The sequence below is a fragment of the Neomonachus schauinslandi genome, chromosome 3 (assembly GCF_002201575.2).
Source record: "Neomonachus schauinslandi chromosome 3, ASM220157v2, whole genome shotgun sequence".
In the NCBI taxonomy this organism is placed as follows: domain Eukaryota; kingdom Metazoa; phylum Chordata; class Mammalia; order Carnivora; family Phocidae; genus Neomonachus; species Neomonachus schauinslandi.
In genome coordinates, this window is record NC_058405.1 from 102,131,123 (window position 1) to 102,156,041 (window position 24,919).

A 24,919-nucleotide genomic window follows, 5' to 3' on the forward strand; every position below is an offset into this window, starting at 1 on the left:
GGCTATTCAGAGTGGCTTCCACATGGGATTGACATTCAGCAATGGTTTCCTTTTTTCCCTCCTTCTGTCTCCCCCATGTCTCCCCCTCCTCCCTCTTTCACTCCCTCCATGCCCTTTTCTCTCTCACTTTCTTCCTTTCTTTCCTTCCTCCCTCTTCTTTATTTCTTCCTTCTTTTTATCAGTTCTTCTTTCTTTTTAACCACTGCCATAATTGGACAGATATATACATTATCAAGCAGTGTAATCAGTTATCTCATGAAAGGTATTTGTTTAATTAAATAGAGGTCAACAACATATTGTATTAGCTACATCCTTTTTGACTGAGTAGTTACAACTAATAGTGGCTTCTAATATTACCAAATAATTTTTGAATTGTGGTAATATATGTATAATTTATTAACAGAGGCAAATAAGGTCACTTTTGTGTTGCTTTTCTTTGAATTCAGGAAGAATAGTATAAAGGTTTGAACCTGGAGTCTAAAGTCAGCCAGGTTGGAATTTCAAGTCTGCTACTCACCTGCTAGACAATCTCAGGAAAATTAATTAACTTGTGGAAGCATACTTTCCCTCGGCTTTAAAATGGGGGTAATAAAACCTACTTTTCACTCTCAGATTGTGAGAGTTAAATTGGTTATATAAAAGTGATTAGTGAAGTGTCTGGCACATAACCATTCAAAATAAGGTATAAGCTTATTTTACTTATAATGCACATTTATTACTGTTCTCTGCCCTGGGGGAATTGTGCAAAGAGCATTCTTAAAAATATGAAAAGAATAATGAGTATTAGAATAACCATACTACTTCTTCCTCCCAACCTCCCGCTGTGGAAACAAGATCATTTGTATGGTTGGGTCCTAATGAAAAATGACTGTCAGGCTTTGTCATCTCATAGCAGATATTAGAGGCTTGTCATGATATGTTATGTCTATAGGGCTGAGGACTTTTTCACAGTTTGTTCTGTGCCTTCTATAGTATTGCAGAGGGTTACATTGTGATCTATAATTAGAAATAAATATTCTTCCCATTTCTGGCACAGAGCTGCTAAAACTCTTGGAACTTTCTGAGCAATAAGAGCAATGGCGGCATCTTTGGTTACATTTGTTCTCTTGCCCTCAGTTGCTGAAATCGCTTCCAGATAGGTGAAATGGGTGTGTTGTGACTCAAAAAAACAAAAAAAAAAAAACAAAAAAAAGAAAAGAAAAGGAATAGGTGTGTTGTTATTCATAACAAGCCTAACAAGCTGCCTTCCTCCACAACTGGGTTTATGTTAATGAGGTGATTTGTGGAAAGCACCTAAGGATGGGAGCTGGTTGCCAGAGGAACCGAACCAAATGGTTTCCAAATGATTTCCAGGTAGGGGAGAAGGGCTAGAGGTTGAATCCAACACCAATGACCAATGATTTAATCAATCATACATATGTAAAGAAGCCTCCATAAAAACCCAAAAGGATTGGGGGCCCAGAGAGCTTCCAGGTTGGTGAACACTTGGAGATTTGGAGAACAAGGTGGGTAGAAACCCTGTGCCCTTTCCCTATACCTATGCATCTCTTCTATCTGGCTGTTCCTGAGTTACATTCATTCACAATAAACTGGTCATCTACTAAGTAAAACACGTTTCCTGAATTCTGTGAGCCACTCTGGCAAATTAATCAAAGCCAAGGAGGGGGTTGTGGGAACCTCTGATTTATAGCCCATTGGTCTGAAGTACAGGTAACCATTTTTAATGTTTTAATGTGGACTTGCGATTGGCATCCTCAGTTAGAGAGGGATGTTGGAACCTCCGATTTGTAGCTGGTTAGTTAGAAGTATAGCTCACCTGGGCTTACAGTTGGCCTCGGAAGTGGAGGGCAGTCTTATAGGACTGAGCCTTTTACCTGTGGAATCAGATACTACTTCTAGGTAGTGTCAGAATTGAGTTGAATATTAGGACACTGAGCTGGTGTTGGAGAGTTCCGTGGTGTGGTGTGGGGAAACTGCCCCTCCTCCCCCCACACTTCCTCAGCCACTGAAAATGGATATAGAATCCTTTTTTTCAGAGGTATCAATTTTACCATTGTAGAGCACTTCTAGAGTTGGTTTGTTTGTTTGTCTTATTCCTATGAAAGGACTAATTTTCAACATTGACCTACACTCTCAATTTCTGTGGGGAGAAATAGAAATTACTACTGGTTCATATCAGTTCCATGAAGTCTTTGTGGTTTTTACATACCTGAATGGCTCCCTAATCATTTGTGGGATATCAGCAAGGGTCATGCTTATGAGAATATGCTGGCTTCCTGGTAGCTGAAGCAGTCTTTTGTCTAGTGAGAAGTTGAAAATGTAGTCTGGTTGCACATTTTGCAATTCAGCTTCTGTGAAATTCTGGATGATTTATGATAGAAGTTTAGCAGAGAAGTGCTCCTCTTTGATTCTCCACATGTTATCGTAGTCTTTCCATACCTACAGGAATTGACACTCATTTAAATGCTTAGAGAGAAAGAAAAAGGTTGAGATATATTTAATAAATCAGCTGTGAATATTTTTCTTGTAACATTTAGCAGTTTTTTTCATCATCTGAATTTATTAATTGTTGTATATGCCCTTTATTTCAGACTTTATTTAGAGTTAAGTGGATAAGACCAAAAGAAATATCTTCGTTTTGGTTGAAAAAAACAAAAACAAAAACTGGTATGAAGTCTCATCAGGCTAGAAGCCTGCTAATTTGCAAGGGTAACTTACATATATATATATATATATGTAACATTCAGCATCCTTGCAAAATGTCAACATCCCATTCAGATTGTGGAGCCAAGAGATTTCCACATAGCCATGATCAGGGTTCTGTAGGACTCTTGACAGTGTCTTGTTGGGCATTTGTGCTGCCAGGAAGACATATTTCTCTTTCCTAGAATTTTAAGTCATTAACTTAAAATGACTTAAAATTTGAGGGGCACCTGGGTGGCTCAGTCATTGGGCGTCTGCCTTCGGCTCAGGTCATGATCCCAGGGTCCTGGGATCGAGCCCCGCATCGGGCTCCCTGCTCCGCAGGAGGCCTGCTTCTCCCTCTCCCACTCCCCCTGTTTGTGTTTCCTCTCTCGCTGTGTTTCTCTCTGTCAAATAAATAAATAAAATATTTTTTAAAAAATGACTTAAAATTTGAAAATACACATCTCTGTCACGTTGAAGCCAGTAAATGACTGGAAATACCAATTTGAGATACACAAAACTTGTGGGTTGGTTTAAGAATGTAGTCAAACATCCAAATAGTCATTTATGAATTTCTACAGCTGTCTCTGTGGGAAGTCTCTTTTGACCCGTTCTCTACTTTGATTTATTAGTGATTCTGTCCAGTCTTTTGAAAGTTCCTGTTTCTCACCTGGCCTGTGATTGTAGCAAACAATGGGTTAGTAAAACTCATTTTTAGGAAGAAAATTGTATGACAGATTATATGAATGAGTATTCTGATTTGGAATCTGATTTCTAACACTTTGAGTGGTCAGTGAGCTTTGATTTCTTTCCTCTGCACAACATCTTCTCATTAGTCTGGGTCAGTAGAAGTCTACTGAGTATAGAATATACATAGGTTTTTCTTGTCTCATTGACAAGCAGGTTTCCTCCATGTCAAAGAGGGCATTTGAAAGTGAATGGAGTGTGATGCTAACTGCATACCCAACCTATTTCTCCTTTAGATTATCAAATGAATTCACTGTGTTTTAAACTTTGTTTCTCAAACATGAAACTAGTTCATCGTTGCCAGGTTTCATTGGCAGTTGATGAAAGTTTACCATGTAACATCTTCCCAGAGCAGGTTGGGAAAATTCCCATAATGCCAGGGCAGTGAACAGCATTCCTAGTGGTTGGGAAGTGACCCCTATTCATCATTTTTCATGTCTCCATAATGCAAAGTGGACAGATGACACCAGCTGGCCATTGGATAAACACCAGGCTGTTTATTGGGGCAGTCAGACCGTGAGTACTCACCACCTGCTTTGCTCCATAATTTGCTGACTAGGTTATCTTGAGAAAAAAAAGGGTCTGTATATTTCAGCAAACATCTTTATTCAGAGGTAATGCAGTGTACATTCTGTACTTGGAAAAAGCAAATACCCATGTAGGTGTAATGCAGAGTAGAATACATCAAGAAGAACAAAGTGCATATGTTGACAGATACATGGAGCTAGGGTTCTCCAGTGTTACTGGAATGCCCTCTTGCACACAGGGATACTTATTTTTTCAGTTGCATTGGATTTTCTCCATGCAAATATTTTCCTTAAGTGGTATATATATTTGCACAGAAAGCTTGAGGAAAGATTTCCCATCATTAGTGTTACTGTGCTTTTCATTTCAGAGGCATTTTTCTGGGAGTTCTTGCCTTCCATCATTAACCTTGAACAATCCAAAAATGTGATATTTAATCTTGGATAAAATGGTATGTGCTTGTAAGTATTCATAGGAGGACTTTAATTGTAGAAAGCATGCTGGAATCATCATTTAACTGAGGTAGAGTAATATTTTTCTAATGTTTTTAAATCTGTGATTGGAGTGGAAGTTTTGTTTTATCTATTTTTTTATCTTTACATTTCAAGAAATGTCCCTTAGATCACTTTGAGAAGGTCAAACTCCATGCAGATAAGTTATTTATCAGAATATTTTGTGTTTTCAAGTTGTATTTTCTAAACCCTTTGATCATGCACTATCTCATTTTGGTCAACAAGTACTGCTTTACTTCTCTTCTATATTTCTTCTTTTTCTTACAAGACTTTCTAACTGCTATTTTAGCCCAACATTTATTTTCTGATATTTTAGGGAGAACAAGAAATAATTTATTGGTGAGGCATTTCTTTGCCACACAAGTATAGTCTTGGTCAATCAACCTGTGAAGAAGACTACAAATTAGAGCCACCACAGAGAATACAGAGCCTCAAAATAAACTTCAAATAAAAGTTTTCTAAAAGTTTTGAGCAATAACACCTTGGTGGACATAACTATGTGGTTTTTAAGATGTGCATTTTGGAAGGTATAGTAGAAATTTGGATTTTTTTTTTATGTTACAAGAAGGTAACTATCACTTTATTTCTTCTTATACTATTAATTTTTTGTTTATATTTCAAGAAGAAACACACACACACACACTTTTGCATAAGGTTTTGGAATTTTAAAACCGTATTTCCAGGAGTTCAGAGGGATCTAAGGAGAGGGGAATAAATATAGATATGCATTTTATCTTAGCAGTGCAAATCCAGAGACAGGCTTTTTGAAATAGAGCATGTACTGTTGTTTCCTGCTCAGATCTGCTGGGCCATTTACCATTTCTGTGCATATCAGCCCCCAAATTCCAGCTGACACCACCTGGCTGTCTTTGCCTGAGGAATTTCTCTGCCCATATATGCACTCAGAAGTGCCAGGGAATTAACAATCCCAGGGAGCAACCTTCAACCAATGATTGAGAGTTGTTGTATAAATACCAGCTCCCTTGCCCCTCAGATGGGGTAACCTTGAGATGCATGTTCTGTGCTGTTTCCTAGAGCTCCCAGTGAGAGGAAGCTCTACCTACTCATCCTGGTGACTGATTTGATCACACGCCCACTCTCAGCCCCCTTCCCTTTCTGTCTCATCCCCGATTCTGGCACTGGTTCTCTGGCCTTACTCCCCAGTAAATACTTGCCCAAGAATCTTTGTCACAGGGTTTGGTTGTGGTATGACTCAAACTGAGACAAGGATGCCTGCAAAGGTATTTCGTGGACCCATCCCTATAGAAGAAAGAGGATCCAATTCTAGTCATACCTTATTGATGATAATATTTAAAGAAACAGCTTCCAAGGTAGAAATGGTGCTGCCTCTCATGAGAGCTCATTCAATACTTTGAACAACCATCACTATTTTTTTTTTTAATTTTATTTTAGAGAGAGAGAGAGAGAGAGGAGGAGGAGGAGGAGCAGAGGGAGAGGGACAAGTAGACTATGCTGAGTGAGGAACCCAACTTGGGGTCGATCCCATCCCACCAGCCTGAGATCATGACCTAAGCTGAAACCAAGAGTTGGATGCTTTACCAACTGAGCCACCCAGGCACCCCTGAACAACCCTCACTATTTACAGTTATTTGGTAATATCTGATGGGCTTCAATATAATCCTTCTGTCCTCCCATGTGAAAGCATAAAAAACATTGAATCCCATTTCTTTCCCAGTTAGGCATTGTGGGTAACTTATACCATCCTCCTGAGTCTTGTTTTCCAACAATTGAGTTATTTTATGACTCTCGGGAGAAGGCTAGCTAGTTTTTATTTTGTAGTGAATTCCAGGATGTATTGGAATATTTCTGAGTAAGAACAAGAAAAAACAGACTTCTTTTGAATGTTAAAGGAATTATTTGTGTAGGAAAATGGGTCTAAAGTGTTTGGGGAACACGTTGCTCCATATCCTTTGTTGTAGATCAGTCATTCAAAAACTACAGTGTTAAAATCACCTGTGGGATTATAAAAAACACTAGTCATCAGAGAAATGCAAATCAAAACCACAATGCATCATCACCTTACACCTGTCAGCCTGGCTAGTCACAAAAAGACAAGAAATAACAAGTGCTGGTGAGGATTTGGAGAAAAGAAAACCCTTGTGCACTGCTGGTGAGAATGTAAATTGGTGCAGCCACTGGGGAAAACAGTATGAAGGTTCCTCATAAAATTAAAAAATAGAACTAAGATAGGATTCTATTTCTATTTCTACTACTGGGTATTTTTCCAAAAAAACAAAAACATTATTTTGAAAAGACATATGCATCCGCATGTTTATGGCTGCATTATTTACAATAGCCTAGATATGGAAGCAACCCAAGTGTCCGTCAATAGATGAATGGATAAAGAAGATGTGGTATATATGGTATATATATATATATATATATATATATGCAATAGATTATTACTCAACCATAAAGAAGAATGAGATCTTGCCATTTGCATCAGCATGGATGAACCTATTATGTTAAGCAAAATAAGTCAGACAGAGAAAGACAAATACCATACGATTTTACTCATATGTGGAATTAACAAAACAAACAGAAACAGACTTATAAATACTGAGAACAAACTGATGGTTGCCAGAGGGGAAGGGGTGGGAGTGTGGCAAAATGGGTGAAGGGGAGTGGGAAGTACAGGCGTTCAGTTATGGGATGAATAAGTCATGGGGAGGAAAGGTACAGCCTAGGGAATATAGTCAATGGTATTTTAATGGTGTATGATGACCAATGAGAGCTACACTTGTGATGAGCATAGCATAACTAATAGACTTATCAAATCACTGTGTTGTCCACCTGAAACTAATGTACCATTGTGTGTCACCTATACTTCAATTAAACACACACACACACACACACAAATGGAATGGCCTCCGCTCCAGAGTTTCTGATTTAGTAGATCTAGAATGAGGCTCAAGGATTTGTATTTCTAACAAGTTCCCAGGTGATGCTGATGGTGCTGGTGTAGGGACCACACTTTGAGAGACACTGTTCTAGGCAGAAGGGGGCCCGTGGGCAGCCTCACAATGTTAGTGTATAACAGAAGTAGGCTACAGCAGTGACAGACATGTCTTATACTTAGAATCAACAATAGTATTGATTCTAGTATGTTGTTTCTTGTTTCCTGCTGGGGAAGCTATTCTTGAAATCTATGAAATATATTACTGTCTTTCCAGAAGCAAGCAGTGAGTAAATATTCTTTTATTTCCTTATTGTTACCTATATGGATTACTAAAAGATCAAATAGTGGAAAGCAATAGTGTACTCTTGCAGAAACAGAAGACACATAATATGTGAGATGAGCTATTTAGGTTTAGAGGAGAGAATTTTCATTTTCAGCAACCTATCTTTTTCAGACCACCAACTGGTAGCAGTTTGGTGTCAATGTCCTTACCGAGGGAAGTGTGGTGATGACAAATACGTTGTATTAAATTTTGAAATGAACCTGACTTTGCAGTTGAAAGTGCCAATAAGATCAGGCTGCTATTCACGCTACAGGAATCAGACTGCAAAGGAGATTAAATTTGAGAGTTCCCATAGCCAAGTTCTGCATTCCCTTTCATTTAGATGTCTTGCAGTGAAATTAAAGGTGAAATTTTAATAATGCTTGGCAATGAGGGAATCCAAAAGAGAAAAAAAGAGACTTGTTCTAATCAGCGTTTCCCCATCCATGTTTGATGGGAAGGTGAGGAGTAGATGTAAATGGTGAATCAAATGCTAAAGAGAGAGGAACTGCAATGCAGTTTAAATATATTTACTGTGCATTGTCTGTCAATAAACAGGTATTATATTTTGAATTACTTCCTCTTTCCACCCTGTTACATACCCAGACATTGCAAGATAGCTTTTGTCTTTTTTCTCTGTTACCAAGATTCCTAAGGAAATGACTGTATTAACATTACTACCCCATTAACTATAGTCTGATTTTTCCAGATTTTATGATTTGAAAATACCTTAAAGGAAATTGGTTCCTGAGTGTGCCTGTGTGTCTCATAGAAAGGTCGTCTTCTTTTTCTATCTCTTCTGAAATTATCACTGGACTGTCTACTTTCTGTTCCCAGTCCACATGATTTGAAAAGCAAAACAAACCATAGATTGTATGGAAACTTCAAAATATAGTTCATATGATTAAATGGTCAACCTGACCTTCCAGTGGGAATTGTTTTTAAAGATTTTATTTATTTATTTGACAGAGAGAGACACAGCGAGAGAGGTAACACAAGCAGGGGAGTGGGAGAGGGAGAAGCAGGCTTCCCGCGGAGCAGGACCCTGGGATCATGACCTGAGCTGAAGGCAGACGCTTAACGACTGGGCCACCCAGGTACCCCTGGTCAACCTGACCTTCTAGTGGGAATTAATGGGATATTGTCACCCTGGCCATTACTTCCAACTTTCTAGGCATACTCTGAGTTTCCCTATCCCATTGTGCGTTCCACTAGTGTTACTAACAGGGATTAGTTAGCATTAGTCACAGGGATATAAGTTTGTTTTCTCATTTTGAAATGTACTTTAAAGTGGCATTTGGCTGTTTAATGTGGCCTTTGGCTGGTAACTCCTGATATAGCATCTCCCCACTTTTCACTCCTATGTAGACATAGGAAAAGTAAGGAATGTGGATTAAAACACTTTTCTCATCTGATGGAGTAATTTTCACTGATAGGATAGCCAATATGACTAGACTAGGAACGCGATCGGAGGCTTACCTGTGCTGTACCCATTTGAGTATTTTCAGGAAAATATAATGAAATAAATCTCTCCCGGAAAGGCCTATCCATCCCACCCAAAATCGATTAGAAGAAAGTTTTATTTAGGCTAGAAGAACATTTTACTCAGACTTTATAGTTAAGAATTTTTTTTGAATAAAATTATTTGTACATATACTCTAAGTGATTAATGAATCAAAGTTAACAGTTCATAGTGTGTAACCCTTTCGTTCTACTGTTCATTCCATACTTAGCGTGTTGGGTGTCTGCTGTGCCCAAAGAACTTGATCGTTTTCCATGGAGACATATCTAAGAAACAGAAATAAAAAAAATTTTTAGAGAAATAATATGTTTTATTTCAAAGAAATACAAACTAAAGGAAAAACGTGTTGAATGTTAATTTAGGGATATCTTAAGACCATGATACTTCTCTTACCCCGGAGGTAGATTTCAGTCCACAAACATCTAGGAAATCCATAGCTCATGCCAAGTGCTACTTTTACTTCTATTACTTCTGCGGTAATTTACCTCCAGTAATGTTGTTGCCCTGCCTCAGATGCTTATCCTCTTCTTCCTTTGGCTAATCTCACTCATCCTTTGAAAACCTGGATTAATGTCCTTTAAAAAACCATCCCTTCACTACCCCTCCACCTCTGTTAAGCTGTACTAGACTCTCAAGTAAACATTACAGTTACCACCCATCTCAGATTATTTGTCATAGTCAGTCATGATAATTCTATTTTCCTTCTTACATGATCGGTTCAGAAATGTGCCAGGTTGAATCCATCTGAACCAATGAGATGTGACAAAAGGGACATGAAAAAGGAAGGGTGTTGTTTCAGTTGCTATGGTGATCCATCCTAAGATCTACAGGTTCTGTGACTCCTGGATGTAAGCATTGCTGTGTGTAGTAGGGCAGAGATATAAAGACGTGCTGGGTCCTGGAAGATATTGTTGAGCCCATGAGTCAACAGTCTGAGCACTGGCTGTTACATAAGACCATAGATTTCCTCATTGTAAAAGCCAGCTTCTATCAGATTTTATATCAGCTGCTACAGAAGTCATTTAATTGATGGGGCGGCTGTCTTCTACGTTCTCGTAACACTTTGTGGTTCAGTTATTAATGTCTTTACCACTTTATATTGAGATTATCTGCCCACTTGCCTTTTTTTTCCCCCCATTTGACTCTTAGTTTTTCAAGGCAGTGACCTTGACTCATTCGTGGTTTTATTCTTGGCATGATGCCAGAGTGTCTGGGATATGAAGATATACTCAATAAATATTTATAGAAGTTAGAAGAGTCATTTCAGTTGATTTACACAACAGCCCAATTGAGATGTATTCTTCTTATTATTATTCTAATTTTGTGGATGAGGACGTTGTAGCCTAGAGATGTTAATAGCCCAAAGTCACTCAACCAGTAAGTTCTAACTCTAGAATTTTGAATTTCAGACCTAGGATTCCAAACCAGTGCTTGTTCTACTTTATCAGTGTCAGCAAACGCATAGCACATGTACCAGTGACGCTGGCATTTCCACGTCTCAGTCTCTTGCCAATAGCTTTCATTCATTGGTTTTTTTTTTTTCTTTTTGTTAAAGTGAGACTTAGTCTGAGATTCACTGTCAGTGCTGCACTAAAGGCAACCACTGCCAACTTACAGATGTATGTCCACAAGATGAAACCCATTTCTAACTGCACATTAAGCATCTCGCCTCTCTTTTCTTTGAGCTGAGCCAACAGTAAGAGAGAGATCATCAGGTACAATGAAAACATATAGCCCACACATGTTTCCTTCTGGCACAACAAAATGTATTTGAGCCAGATTTATAGTACTTATCTGGTTTTCCCTGGCAACTTGAGTTCTAATCTTGATCGTATTCAGACAGCTAAGCAGCATAGAATTTATTCATCAGACTGGATTGGGAGTAGAGAGAGAAGCAGATTCTCTGAAAAAGAAGATATGCGTAATCACAAAGGAATAGGTGGAAAATAGCTCCTGAGGGACAGCTAGCTTTTTATTCCTTCAGAGTAGAGGTATTTCTACAGGGAGGCAGTAAAGGAACTGATAATAACACATATTGTGAAGTTGGAGGAATTTTTGAAGTTGAAGGAGTAAAAAGCAAGCAACATTCCATATACCAAAGTGGTCCTTAATATTGCATCAGAGTTTATCAAAATAAACTGAAATAGTGATTCATTGAGAGAAGGACATGATTTTCCTGGGACATATTGCTCTGGAAGGCAAACAGGTTGAAATTATAAGATGACACATGTCATCTTATATGTCATCACATGTCATCTTATATGTCATCACATGTTTGGCTTAACATGTGAGTACATGTTCCATTTTAGTTGCCTTAGCCATGGTGACTAGAGTAATGAGCTCACTGTCACTGAAGGCATTTACAAAGAGGCTGGGAACCTGCTCTCAGGGTTACTGTGGTAAGCATCTCCACACTGTTCTGCAAGAGACGGTAGCTCTGTGGGTCCTCTGCTGCCATTTTGGACAGGACAGTTCTATATTGTTCTTGATTTTCCTGTACTTAAGGATATTTAGCATCCCTGACTCTCCCCCATAAAATGCAAGTTGTGGGGCACCTGGGAGGCTTAGTGGTTAAGCAGCTGCCTTTGGCTCAGGTCATGATCCCAGGGTCCTGCGATCGAGTCCAGCGTTGGGCTCCTTGCCCAGCGGGGAGTTTTCTTCTCCCTCTGCCCCCTCCCCCCCCCCCCGCTCGTGCTTGCTCTCTCTCTCTCTCTCTCTCAAATAAATAAATAAAATCTTAAAAAAATGCCAGTTGTGTCCTCTGGTCATTGTGTCAGCCCAGAATGGCCCCACGTATTTTCAGTCACCACCAGGAGGATTTCTCCAGATGGCAAAACAGGCAAGGAGATACCCAGTCTTCCCAAAGTTATCAAGAAAAGGTTATGTTTAATTAAATAATGAATTTTAATTAATTAATTAATTTAATAATAAAAATTAAGATGAGGAAATTTGAAGTATATTTTGAATGCATTACAACTAAAAGCAAACACACGCACAAAAGATCAGGCTGCAAGTTAAAATTTTAGATTTTAGGAAAAGAGGAAATTTATTTATTCAGAAGGGCCAGTCAGTTCCCTGATGAATAAATGAGGTTTTTTACTTTATAAGATGTTTCAGTGGTTGTGGGAGAATGATGTGAGGGAGAAGCTTGACTTCCTCTTTGGAGGAATAGTGTGGCATACGGAAGTGTGTTTGTTGAGATAAGTAGAACCCTGTTCTTTAAGGAAATTGGCAGGGACGCAATCTCAAAATCATCTCCATCCAATATTTATCACAAGTGCAGTTGAGAGAAACAATCTTAGTCCAGATTTTAATCCAGTTTGCTGGATTAAGTCAGGGAAGAGTAGGCTTGTGTCCCCAGAGCACATACTATTGACAGCCTACAGAATTGTTTTTACAAAGAATCATTTATTGCTGTGATATCAGCTGCCTGTAGTGTGTCAGGTTATAATACTCTTCCCCATAAAACTCATTGCCACTTCCTCAGAAGATGTGAAAGTTAGGTTCTTTATACTGTATTTATCAACATGCTGTGTGAGGATCTTTAGGAGAAACACTGCTGGTCCTAAATCAAAGGTGCTTGCCCAGATATCTCCTGATCATATAGTCAGCTTCTGTTGAATGCACCTTGAAATGCACTGTTGACAGATTCCTATATTGCCTCTCTTCTGGATTCGCTTCATGTCCCCCCTTAGTTTTTCTGCCTTTCTTCTCTGTCACTTGAATGTCTATAGTGCTGGATGTCATCCTCATTCCCCCACTTGCTAGAAGTGTGACCTTGAGCAGGTTACTGATCTCCTTGGCATCATAGTTTTCTCTTATGAATGAAAATTAGAATAGGACCTATGTCATGGGTTGATGTAGGTATTGATTTGTTCTTTGTCAAGTTCTAAAGACAGTTCTTAGTATGTGGTTACTCTGTTACTGTAAAATTGTTAGCTATTTATTATTATAATTATTATCTTTTATGTTGTGTAAATGAGCTGCCTTAAATACTTTATAGACTAAACTGAAGGTATAAATTAATAGACACAAAAATTGACTTCAGGCAAATGATTAATCTCTCAGAGACTTAGTGTCTAGACTCATGGGAATAGGGTGCTCTTTTGTAAGATTTGTATTTTAGTTTTTGCTTTTTATTTTGAACTAATTTTAGACTTACAGAAAAAAATGAGGTTTTGCAAAAACAGTAGAAAGAGTCCCCTTCTACCCTTCACCCACTTCCCCCATTGTTAACATCTCACATAACGACAATTCAGTTATCAAAAACCGGAAATTAACATTGGTATGATATAGCTGGTTTTGAGGGTTAAATAAAATAATATAAAGGCTTAATGGAGGGTCTGGCAGCTATCTTGATTTTTCTTGGGAATTGATCTTGTCTGCAAAAGTAGAGTGGCTGGTAATGTTTAGTCAGTCTAGTTTGATGTTTGAAAGCATTGCTTAAAAATGATGACTGTAGAAGATTTAGAACTTTTGAACTGGAAAGTGCACACATAGTCCAAGCTTCAGGCTTAGATCATGTTCTTGAAAATAATCGCTTTTATTTTTTAATTAATTAAAAAAAAAGTCTCAGTAACAACACAATTTGCTATAAATCCTGGCATATCCCTGTGGTAATACAGAGGAAACATAGTGGCCCCAGGCTCTGAGAGTAACATGAGCCAAGTGACTGTGTGATGGGCCATAATTATAACCAGTGTCAAGACAGGGGACCTAGGCATTGATGGATATAGGTCTTTACATGCAGCAGGAAAGAACATCTATGGAAAATCAATTTCTTTGTTCTGAAAAATGACTTATTGTCATTTCTAACATTTTACTTTGGGCTGATTTCATTTTTAGAGTTCAAATTTGTTTATGGAGTGCAATAAAGATGAAAAATGCAGGTGTTCTCTGGTGGTTTTGATTAAGGATAATGGCACCTTCCACTTATATACTACTTTATACTTTTCAAAACACTTACTTTCACTTACATTATTTCATTTTACTCCTCACAACAGCCCTGCGTGGTGGTCAGGAATTTGTGGCTTACCCTCATTTTATGACAGAGGAGACTGAAGACAAGAGAGGTTATATGACTTGCCCGAGATCATAAGGCAAACACTTGTGCTATCCTCTTTTTTTTTTTTTAAGATTTTATTTATTTGAGAGAGGGAGAGAGCACAAGCAGTGGGGAGGAGCTGAGGGAGAGGGAGATGCAGACTCCCCACTGAGCAGGGAGCCTGATGCAGGGCTCGAGCCCAGGACCCTGAGATCATGATCCGAGCCAAAGCCAGACGCCCAACCAACTGACCACTCAGGTGCCCTTAAAAGTCTTTTTAAAAATTATATTTTAAAATAAAATACATGTTCTTATCGCCTTGATACATAATATTTTATATATGCAAATATACTTTGAGCAAAGTCTCCATTTTGTTTCTCATAACTCTACATAGTTTGTTGTAATACAAAAGTCAATGTGGCAATGAAAGAACAAAACAAAAGGCTGAGGTTATAAAGGTTATGAAGTTATGAAGTTATAAATAAATACATATAATTCAAAAGAGAGTAAAAAATTATTCCCAATAATTCAATTTTGGAGAGTGGAATGAAGCCTCATAATCCTAGATGCCTGTCAATACCTCTAAACATATTTCAAAATAGTTTTGGCCCATCTGTGCCTTATGAATAGATTTCTGGTACATGAGCATTCTACTATTTGGCCTTACCTCTGACTCCCTAACTCCCTTTCCTTCTTTTCCCCAAGATACTGGTTTAGGAAACCAGAGTTTTAGACATAGCTAGAGATAGAGAGAGAGAGAGATGCAGAAATAGAGATAAAGAGAGAGAAATAGATGGACATATGGTCATATAGATGTGGATTTTTTAATTGTTCCCCTAGATTACATAAGGACAGAAATATTGGTCAATTTTTCATCTCCATATAATACATATATATTTCTCATATCATATATATATATATATGTTTATATCATATTTAATAATATCTATCTCCACTCCATGTCCCTGTATAGAATCCCAGGATTCAGTAACTAAGACTTTGGAAGTATACATGTTCAGGAATAAGAAGATAGTACAAGGGGCACTTGAGTGGCCAGTGCATGGTTTAGGCAGATGTATTTCTGATCCCTTTGCTTTTAAGAGGCTAGAAGTCCCAAGATTTGGTAAGGTGATTTGGGAGGCCTGAAAGGAATGCCAGAGTAACAACCACCACAAGTACCACCCCAGGCAAAGCATGAGAATCCCGAGAGAGGGTGTTGAAGGAAGTACGTTGTTATTTATTTTGCATGAGATAATATCTTGTGGTCATTAGGCCAGAATGTTCAACCAGTATTTTTTTTGTTGTTGGTTCCAAATATAGTTCAATATTCCCTGGTGTGGGTGATTGATTTTAATTTTATTTCATCTTCTTTAAAATATACCCCCCCATCCACACTCTTTTGGAACAATGTATATATTCAAAATCTAAGAATTTTATGCTAAATTTGAAAAAAAAAATCCTTTGCTTTCCATGGAAACCCCCAGGAGATTAAAGAAACCAGCTCTAGGCACTGCAGGAAAGGTCTCATTGCTCATTCTGTAGTCTTCAATTTTAGCACAGTACCTAACACATGGTAGGCACTCAGTATTTGTTTGATGAGTTAAAGGAATGCTAGATCTCCCTAATGGCACCATAGGAATCATAAGATTTATGAGCCGAAGGGCTCTTAGGCATTGAATTCAACCCTGTCATTATATTGAGATTCAAAAGAGTTTCATTTTTCAAAGAGAGGTAGAGCTAAGATTAGAATCCAGTCACCTTGCAGCCTGCCAAGTCCTCTTTCTACCACCCCATTTATCAGCAAATGGATATTCTGTTTCTCAAAACAGGGTTACTTTGATGTTCCTGATTTTATGGGCTGGAACATTGTGGGTAGAAATTGTATCTGGAAATCTACCTCATCCCTTGAACAGAACATTTTCCAAATCATGTACTATGGGATATTAGTTCCAGGGCTTCCTAATAAGTAACCTGGAAAAATACATTCTCTGGTTAAATAGAAGTGGGGAAAAATAAGTGGAAAATGCTGCACATGTTATTTCTCTTATGGAAACTCAAAAAGGCCCCAAGAAGAACGCCTTTGAGAACCCTACTTAATTGTGTGTCCTCAGGAGTTCCCTAAAATTGAGCATTGAGCACTTTATTTGCACTGTGCATACTGACACTTTCTAGAACAGTATTCCCAGGGATGACATTTTTGGGATTGCTGTCACCTACCTTCTAAGGTTGACCAAATGTTACCCAATTCTCTGCAGTCCTTGGGAGCAGCCTCTGTTTTTTATGCTGGTTTTTCTATGGTGAGATAGTCTGCAGGAAGTCTCAAACTTTTTCTTTCCCGCTGAAGATATTAGTTAAACTGAGGCGTCTGTGAAAAATGTATGTGATGCTGAAGTTTTCATAGGAAGACTAGAAAGAGAGCTTTGCATAGAATGACTATTCACCCCGGTTCGCTCAGTAAAACCCAGTTTTTCCCATTGTCCTTCTGTAATCACAAATGCTACCCTTTTTCAGTCTCAGAAGTATCCTCGTTTGGACAAGTGTAATTCTCCCACGCCCAGCCCCACTGCATGGGCCACCATGTCTCTTCAACTCATGCTCACTTTTGGCATCTAGTTCACATCTCACTTTCTTCCTTGACCTTCCCGCACACCACATTCCGTTCTGACTTCTCCCATTGCTCCTGCACTAGGCAGAGTCACCCACTAGATATATGAGAGCTGGGGGCCAGCTCTTCCCACCAGAAGTAAGGTTTTCAAAAATTCTTGCCATGGAAACTGGTTTGTCCTGAAAAACGTTTATGTTGGTTGCTAAGAACCCATGAGGGAAATAATCAGAAAATTAGAACAAAACAACTATGTATAAATTAGGCCCGTAACATAGTCCCCAGCAGACGTCCTGTGCTGTCCACACCCATCATGTCTACTACAGGCCCTGCTCTTTCTCATTGCCCCTGGAGCTTCACCATGTAGGACCGAGTCATCAATGGTCTGCACTTTCTGGAGCTCAGCCAGGTCTGTTCCATCCCTAGGAGCCTCGGGACTTGGCAGTTGGGTCCTCTGGTCACTCGATTCCCTTCCTCTACTTGCCATGGCGGATGCAGATGGCGCCTTCTGTGACTATGCTGCCCTCATTGTCTGTTCCCTTCCATCCTCTCCTATTTCACGTGTAGTTATTACTACACAGCTTTACACTTAATTGCTCAGCTATATATTTTAATTTGGGTTTCTTTCATATAATATATCCTCCTTGAAAATAGAAACTGGCTTAATGATTCTAAATTGCCCGCCATGCCTAGCATATCGTAAGGCTCACATGAATCAGGGAGTTTCAACCGTGGACAGTATTTTAGACTTCATCTAGTTCAGCCTGTGCTGAACATCGTCCATCAACTTGTATAAGGTCACCTCCACGTGGAAGGCCAACCCAGGCTGCCAGAAAAGATTGTTGATTAATAAGAGGGGAGTAGCCCCACAATTAAGACTGTGGAGGTCCAAATGACTGAAGCTTGTTCTGGGTTTGACTGACTAGCAACTGTCTGCCTGTTACTGTCTCCTCAGTTTCTCTCATAGTGGATAGTGTGGAGATGATTGTTACGAACTGTGCAAGCTTGCAGTGAGGCTTATGTGAGGCTGCGTATATGTCATGTGTTATTCAGAATCTGGGACATATCAGGCACTTAGTACAGGATAGTTCCTATCGATTGTTTTATTGCCAGTTCTGAATTCTTCTGTGTCCAGATTGCTTGAAGGACTGGAGCCAGTTGCCTGAGTTTGGGCAGCATGTTATGGAGACTCAACATCATAACATCTGCTCTGAGCCGTCTCGGAGGAGGGCCGGCAGTGTGGGATTGCCATGGTGATAAGGATTCTGCCAGCCCCGCCTGCAGCAAGAGAGCTTGCTCTTTTTCTGAACCCACTGACTTTAATGACACGTAGCAAAATTATTCTCGAGTATTTACAGCCTTGGTTTTTGTACCGCATGGCTCTTCTGGTCCTCGTTTCCTGGGCTTTCAGGGGTCAGAGTGACAACTTCAGTACCGACTGCCGGGAGAGGCTCCTCAGGGGCTGGCTAAAGAATGTGTGCATATCCACCACTTTAATTCATAGAGGAAATGATTTGCAGTTCACGATGTCAGGAAATCACGTTTCTGACACATGTAGGTTTCTTCCAAGGCTTTCAGGGGATTACACCTTTTCCTTTGTGGAGAGTTGATGGGGCACTTGTCTGGTCAGCTGTCACTGCTGCTCTGGGGGACGGCTGCCCACTGACAACCAAGCGGCTGTTAGGGGGCTCTGGGTTGCTGGCTGTCTCCTCAGGGCACAGCACTTATCATGGGGCTCAGCCAGGGTCGGGAGATGCTGCAGTTTCACAACCGCGCTGCTGCTGACAGGGGATCTTGCAAGCCATGCTGCCCACCGCAGTGTGCCGTTGCCCTTACGAAGGTCTTAAGGACCAGGAGGGACTTTTCTCCTAATGAGGGTTTGCTCAGCCTGCAGAGGTGCCAGTGATAACCTCAGCAGGGGAAGTCACTCTTCCTGAGAATGGCAAGCCATTTTAAAAGCTCAAATATCGCCATCCTTGGTCTCTTTACCTACTGGCCTGGCAGGTATTTATTCGGTAGAACACTTCTTGTCCGTCAGTGCGGGACTTACGTTTTCCTCCTCAATTTCATCCTCTCCACATTAGTTATTACAAGATCTCATTGTCTCTTTTACAATCCAAGTACAATTTATTTTCCAGAGTTTATGAGAATTCTGTAATCATCCACTTGTATTTTCACTGTCCTGGGCTTAGGTGGGAACTAAGATGGGGCTTAGGTTGGGACAGGGAGTTGTTTCTCTGCTTTGAGCCAGCCTGGCGCAACAATAGGGAGCCTGGGGCTTGTCCCAGTTTGGCTGCTTTCCTTCCTAGGTTTCTGAGTCCCTAGTGTTTAGCAAACTCTGTGGGGTTCCCCCAACTTATTTTTCTTATTGCCTCTGGGCCCTTATGTACATAGTTCCATGCACTTGGAGCGTGTTCTGTACCATACCTGCATTTTCCCTTCCACCTTCACTCAGCTAGTCCTCTCCGCTTAGGTGTCATCTCCTCCAGGAAGCTCTCTCTTGTCCCCCCATTTGGTTAACTATCTCCCAGACATGCCCCCATTATGGTGAGTGCATGGTCTTACAGAGCCCTCGTTGTACAGACATGGACGATAGCAGACATACTGCAGAATGATCCCCACTGTGTATGAGCACTTTATCATTTACGTGTTTTTCTATGTCAGCTTTTAATGGCTTCCTTGCATATCATAGGACAAATGCACCATGAGTTATTTAAGGAATCACCTATTGTTGGATATTTAGGATGCTCCATTCTTTTGGCCATTATAAATAATGCTGAGATGAATATTGTACAACTGAATCTTTACACTTTCCTTAGGATGAATTCTGAGAAGAGTAATTGCTGCTGTCGCTATTTGCGTTTTGTGGGTTCTTACCTCCCACAGAATTCTTGGGAATCACCACGGAGTCGGGGGAGAGATGGGGTGGGGAAAGCCTCTGCAACTCTCTGCATTTATTCCAGTTTGACCACGGCTATATCATAAATAATATGGTATCATTATATAGCATGTGTTTATTTAACAAAACATGGTGAGGGCAAGCAGATGTGTTCTGAGATATAGGAAGAGGCATACAATATACTCTAAATAGTTCCAGTGCTATTGGTGAGCAATCTCGAATGTCTTTCTGGCCAGCATGGTTTGGGTTTGGGAGCTTTCTAGATAAGGTAGTACTTGAAAGGAGACTCAAAGCATTGGTGTGATTTATATAATGGAAAAGAGAAATAAGAGCTGGAAGGAAAATTTGAGTGCAAAGAATTGTAAAGGAAACGCTTAGAAGCAGAAGAGCAATGGGCATTTTCCCAGAATAGTGAGTTTCCAATTGCCACATGACTAAGAAACATCCGTGCTTGTTTTTTAACGCCTGTCATTTGCACGCCACCTTTATGCTTCTTGCTTGAACTGCATGCTTCTAGTCATGTAACATATATTTTGAATCTAATAAGTCTTGTTAACTAAATAAATGCATGTTAAAATCGACTTTACCTTGAAGGGAAAATAAATATTTCCTTGTTCACCTTCAGCTTTGGAAAACCTGGGACAAAGGATGAGGAACCATAGAAAATGCTGAGTGAGGTCTTTATATTAAGCTAAGTTATTGGGCATCTTGCCTTGAAGTCTGATCTTGATATATTTTCCATAGCTTAGAAAAGAAAGCTTCTTGTGTTTATACATGTGTGTGACTCTGTGTGTGTGTGTGTGTGCATGTTTACATGGGTGATTTTAAGAGGGCATGTGCTGGTTGTGGAAGTATTAAAATAGTTTACTGTTTGGTAAATGGTCACTCATCCATCCAATGCTAGTGCCCCTCCACAGCCCACCGCCTCTCCCACAACTTACCAGACCTCTCCACAGTCCAACAGTCTGATGAGTACCCATGCTATACCAGTCGTCATGTACATGTGTGTGTATGTGTACATACATACCCCTGGACATTGGGGTATGTGTGTAAGCTGGATTGTATGTGAGTGTATGTTACTTATTTTTGAGAGGACTGTGAAATGGAAACAAGAAGTGACATGACAAATCTCATTGAAAAGAAAGCATCTTGAGGGAGCAGACCCAGATTTTGAAGGGAAGGAATGGCTGCCATTATTCTTGGCAGTACTGTGTCCCACCTTATTGATATCCCTAATGATAACCATGCTATTGGACTTTCTGTAAACAGACCAGATTCCTATAAATTCAAGAATTTGTTAAATAAAAATCTTTAAAAAAAAAAGGGGGGGGGTGCCTGGGTGGCTCAGTTGGTTAAGCAGCTGCCTTCGGCTCAGGTCATGATCCTGGAGTCCTAGGATTGAGTCCCGCATCAAGCTCCCTGCTCAGCAGGGAATCTGCTTCTCCCTCTGACCCTCCCCCATCTCATGCTCTCTCTCTCTCATTCTCTCTGTCTCAAATAAATAAATAAAAATCTTTAAAAAAAAAAGAATTTGTTGTTTAGGAATGCTAATTATAAAAACTAGGATATGAAAGTCAGAAGCCATAAAAGAGGAGATACATACAATACTTATGACCTGTAGGCCTTGAAGCATCAATCATTTCTTAGACCTAGATGGCAGATCACAGAAATAAACTTTTGCATCCTCAATATTACTCCCAATTGTGCACTTTTTTTTTGCTCCTGATCTCTTTAGGTATGCATTAGATGAGTGTGAATTTTCAGCCTTTGCTTTCTCACCAGGAAATGGGTTAATAGTCTCATGTCACAGATCTTCTATAAAGATTAAATGAGGTAACAGCCAATGCAAGGCAGGTCCATATAAAATGGATATTTCCAACTTCTCCGTAAAAGAAAATGAGAGTACCAAATACAACTACACAAAACCCAAAACCTCAGCCTAAGTAGAAGACAGGGAAGACCCAGACTCAAAATTACATGAAGTAGAAGAGTCAACACCAAATCCAGTAAGCTATCTTTAGCATTTCAGGCCTTCAGGAAGTGCAGGGGTACCTGAGGGGTGAGGAGAGAAGGGTATCCGGTAGGAAAGAGGGGGACAGGAGAGCTAGCAGTAGACCTAAAACTTTCCTAATGCCACCACAAGAAAGAAAAAAAAAATTCACCCTGTGTATGAACATATTGAAAAATGCACTGTAGTTCAGAGCTTTCACTTCTGGGAAGAGACTTAAAAAGGCATGCGTGATCTGAGCAGGAGGCCCTAGAAAGATAATGCTGCCTGGGGAGAAAGAAGTGTATGAGTATTTTTATTTGGATTACATTAATTTTGTGAATTAACTGAGGGAGAACTTCTGTCTTTATAGTGTTGATTCTTCCAGCAAAGAGCGTATGTTCAAGTAATCCTTTATGTCTCTCCAGAGTGTTTTAATATTTTCCTTATATAAGTTTTATACATTTCTTGTTAAAATAAATTATTCTTAAATATTTCATCCTTTTGTTGCTGTTGTAAATGGTGTTTTTTTTCTCTTTGTATCTTCTAATTAAATATTTTATGTATAATTGAAGACTATTGATTTATGCTAATTTTATAGCTTGCTACTTCATTGAATCCTTTTATCCTTAGAGGTAATTTTACCATTGATTCTTTAGGGTTTTCCAAGTACACAATAATATAATCCCCACCAAAAAATATTGCTTTATTTCTCCTTATTCATTTTTTACCCAAAAAATTAATTTCTCTTCTCTAAATATATTGGGTATTACATTATTTTTGAATAGTGTTTTGGGCAGTGAGAAATTTTGCCTTTACCTGATCTTAGTGGAGACATCTTTAGCGTCACCCCACTGAGAAAGATGCTAGCTTTAAGACTAAGGTAAATGTATTTTAAGACTGTGTTCATCAACTCCTATTTTCTTATATGTTTTTTTTTAAATCAGGAATGCATGTAGAATTTTCCCAAATAGTGCATTGCATCAGTGGATTTCCTAATATTGAACCAACCTTGCTTTCCTTGGATAAGTCCCACTTGGCCATGGTGTATTATTTTCTTGATACGGCATTGGATTTTGTTCAGTACTATTTTATTTAGAATATCTGCATTAACATTGAAACATAGTTTTATATTCTGTACCAATTTAACTAGTTTTTATTAGGTTTAGTTTTCAGTGCTATATTCTGTAACCATTTGTAGAGCAATTTGATCCTTCAAGGCTGAAATAATTCCCCTGTGAAATCATACGGGCTGGCATGGTATGGTTCCATGATTACTTTCTCTGTTTATTCTAGGAAAATTGATCTGTTTATGCTTTCTATTTTTAATGACATCAATACTGGTAAACTGTATTTCCCTAGGAAATTATCCATTTCATTTGGATTTTCAAATTTATTTGCATAGAGATTTACCAAGTAGTTTCTTGTGGTTTTTTAAAAGTTTTTATTTAAATTCCAGTTAGTTAACATGCAGTGTAATAGTAGTTTCAGATGTACAATGTAGTGATTCAACACTTCCATACAACACCCGGTGCTCATCACAAGTTCACCCCCTCTAAAATCCCTTCTAATTAAAGAGTTATTTCTTCCTTTTTGCATCTCATAGTTTAAAGGTTAACACACCTACTGTATAAAGAATTTTTCTTAAAAATGGGGAAAAGGTAAAAAACTCAATATAAATTTTTGAAGAAGCATGAATAGATAATTCACAAAAATATATATAAATGACCTTTAGGCATATAAAAATTCATTCACCTTTATGCATGGTAGTGTGAAAGAAAACTATACTGAAATATGCTTTCTCACCTGTGAGATTAGCATATGTTAAAACATTGTAACAACATACTCAGTTGGTGAAACGAGAGAAACAGGCATCCCTTCATATTGGTCATTGGAATAAAAATTGATATTGACCTTTATGAAGTGGAATTTGGAAATATCTACTGAAATTATAAATTATGTACACTTTTATACTTTGATTTGGCCTTCCCCGCCTTACATATATTTACCAAGAAAATGCACCTCCCATAGTGTCAAAAGATACATGAGCAAGGTTATTTATTGTGGCATTGTTTGTGATTACACATCACTGGTAACAATCTAAATGCCCATCCATAGGAGAGGTTTGGGTGGAAAGTGTTGAATAAACTATGATACGTCTGCACATTGAAGCGATATAGGCTGATTTCCAGGATGTATTGTTAAATTAAAGATGCAAAGCACAAAAATGTTATTATACCAGGCTACCTTTTGTGTAAGAAAAATTAAGAAACACAAAAGAAAATCCAGAGATTAAAATTAATTACCTATACTGTGTGAGTAGGAATTGAGTGGAAAGGATAGAAGGAATTGGGAATAGTGGTGGGAGAAAATGGCCCTTTTGTGAATATACCATTTTTACAGAACTGATTTTTAGAGCTATGGTAATGTTTCATATATTCAAAAATAAATTAAAAAAACAAAAGAAAATAAATAAAGCCCATAATAATAAGAGGGAGGTGGAATTAAAGCAAAATCAAATAGAAATTAATTGAGCTGTATTTAAAATGAATAAACATAGTCACCATAAGGTGAGGTGGGGGAGGAGAACCAACTCAAGTAACTTTTACTTTAAAGATTTTTATTTCTTTATTTGAGAGTGAGAGAGAGAGAGAGCACAAGTGGGGGGGGAGGGGCATAGGGAGAGGGAGAAGCAGGCTCCCTGCTGAGCAGGAAGCCTGATGCGGGACTCGATCCCAGGACCCTGGGATCATGACCTGAGCCGAAGGTAGACACTTAACCGACTGAGTCACCCAGGCGCCCCTCAAGTAACTTTTAAACAGAGTATTTGGATCATACACTTTTTATCAAAAGACAGAAAAACCAAAACATTCTAAAGCAATATTGAGCTCTAATTCTCTCATAAAAAGTTTTCTTTGCAGAAGCATGGTTAACAGTTCTGAAACAGCTTGATATTCATTATCCTATGAGCCAGGTTTTGCACCGTTGATGAAGTTAAGTTTCAGATTTGGAAAGGAGAAACCATGGCATGAGCACTGTGGTTTTGGTTTACAATTGGTGATATCAGTATAAAATCATGACCTTCAGTATGCAATAGATGATTAGATGATAGATAGATAGATAGATAGATAGATAGATAGATAGATAGATAGAT

At 38.9% G+C, this 24,919-nt stretch overlaps 1 protein-coding gene across 1 annotated transcript in view; it reads left to right on the top strand.

The window, feature by feature from the left end:
- The window catches only part of THSD7B (thrombospondin type 1 domain containing 7B), a 727,150-nt gene that overhangs the window by 285,470 nt on the left and 416,761 nt on the right, over window positions 1-24,919 (top strand). The window lies entirely within an intron of this gene.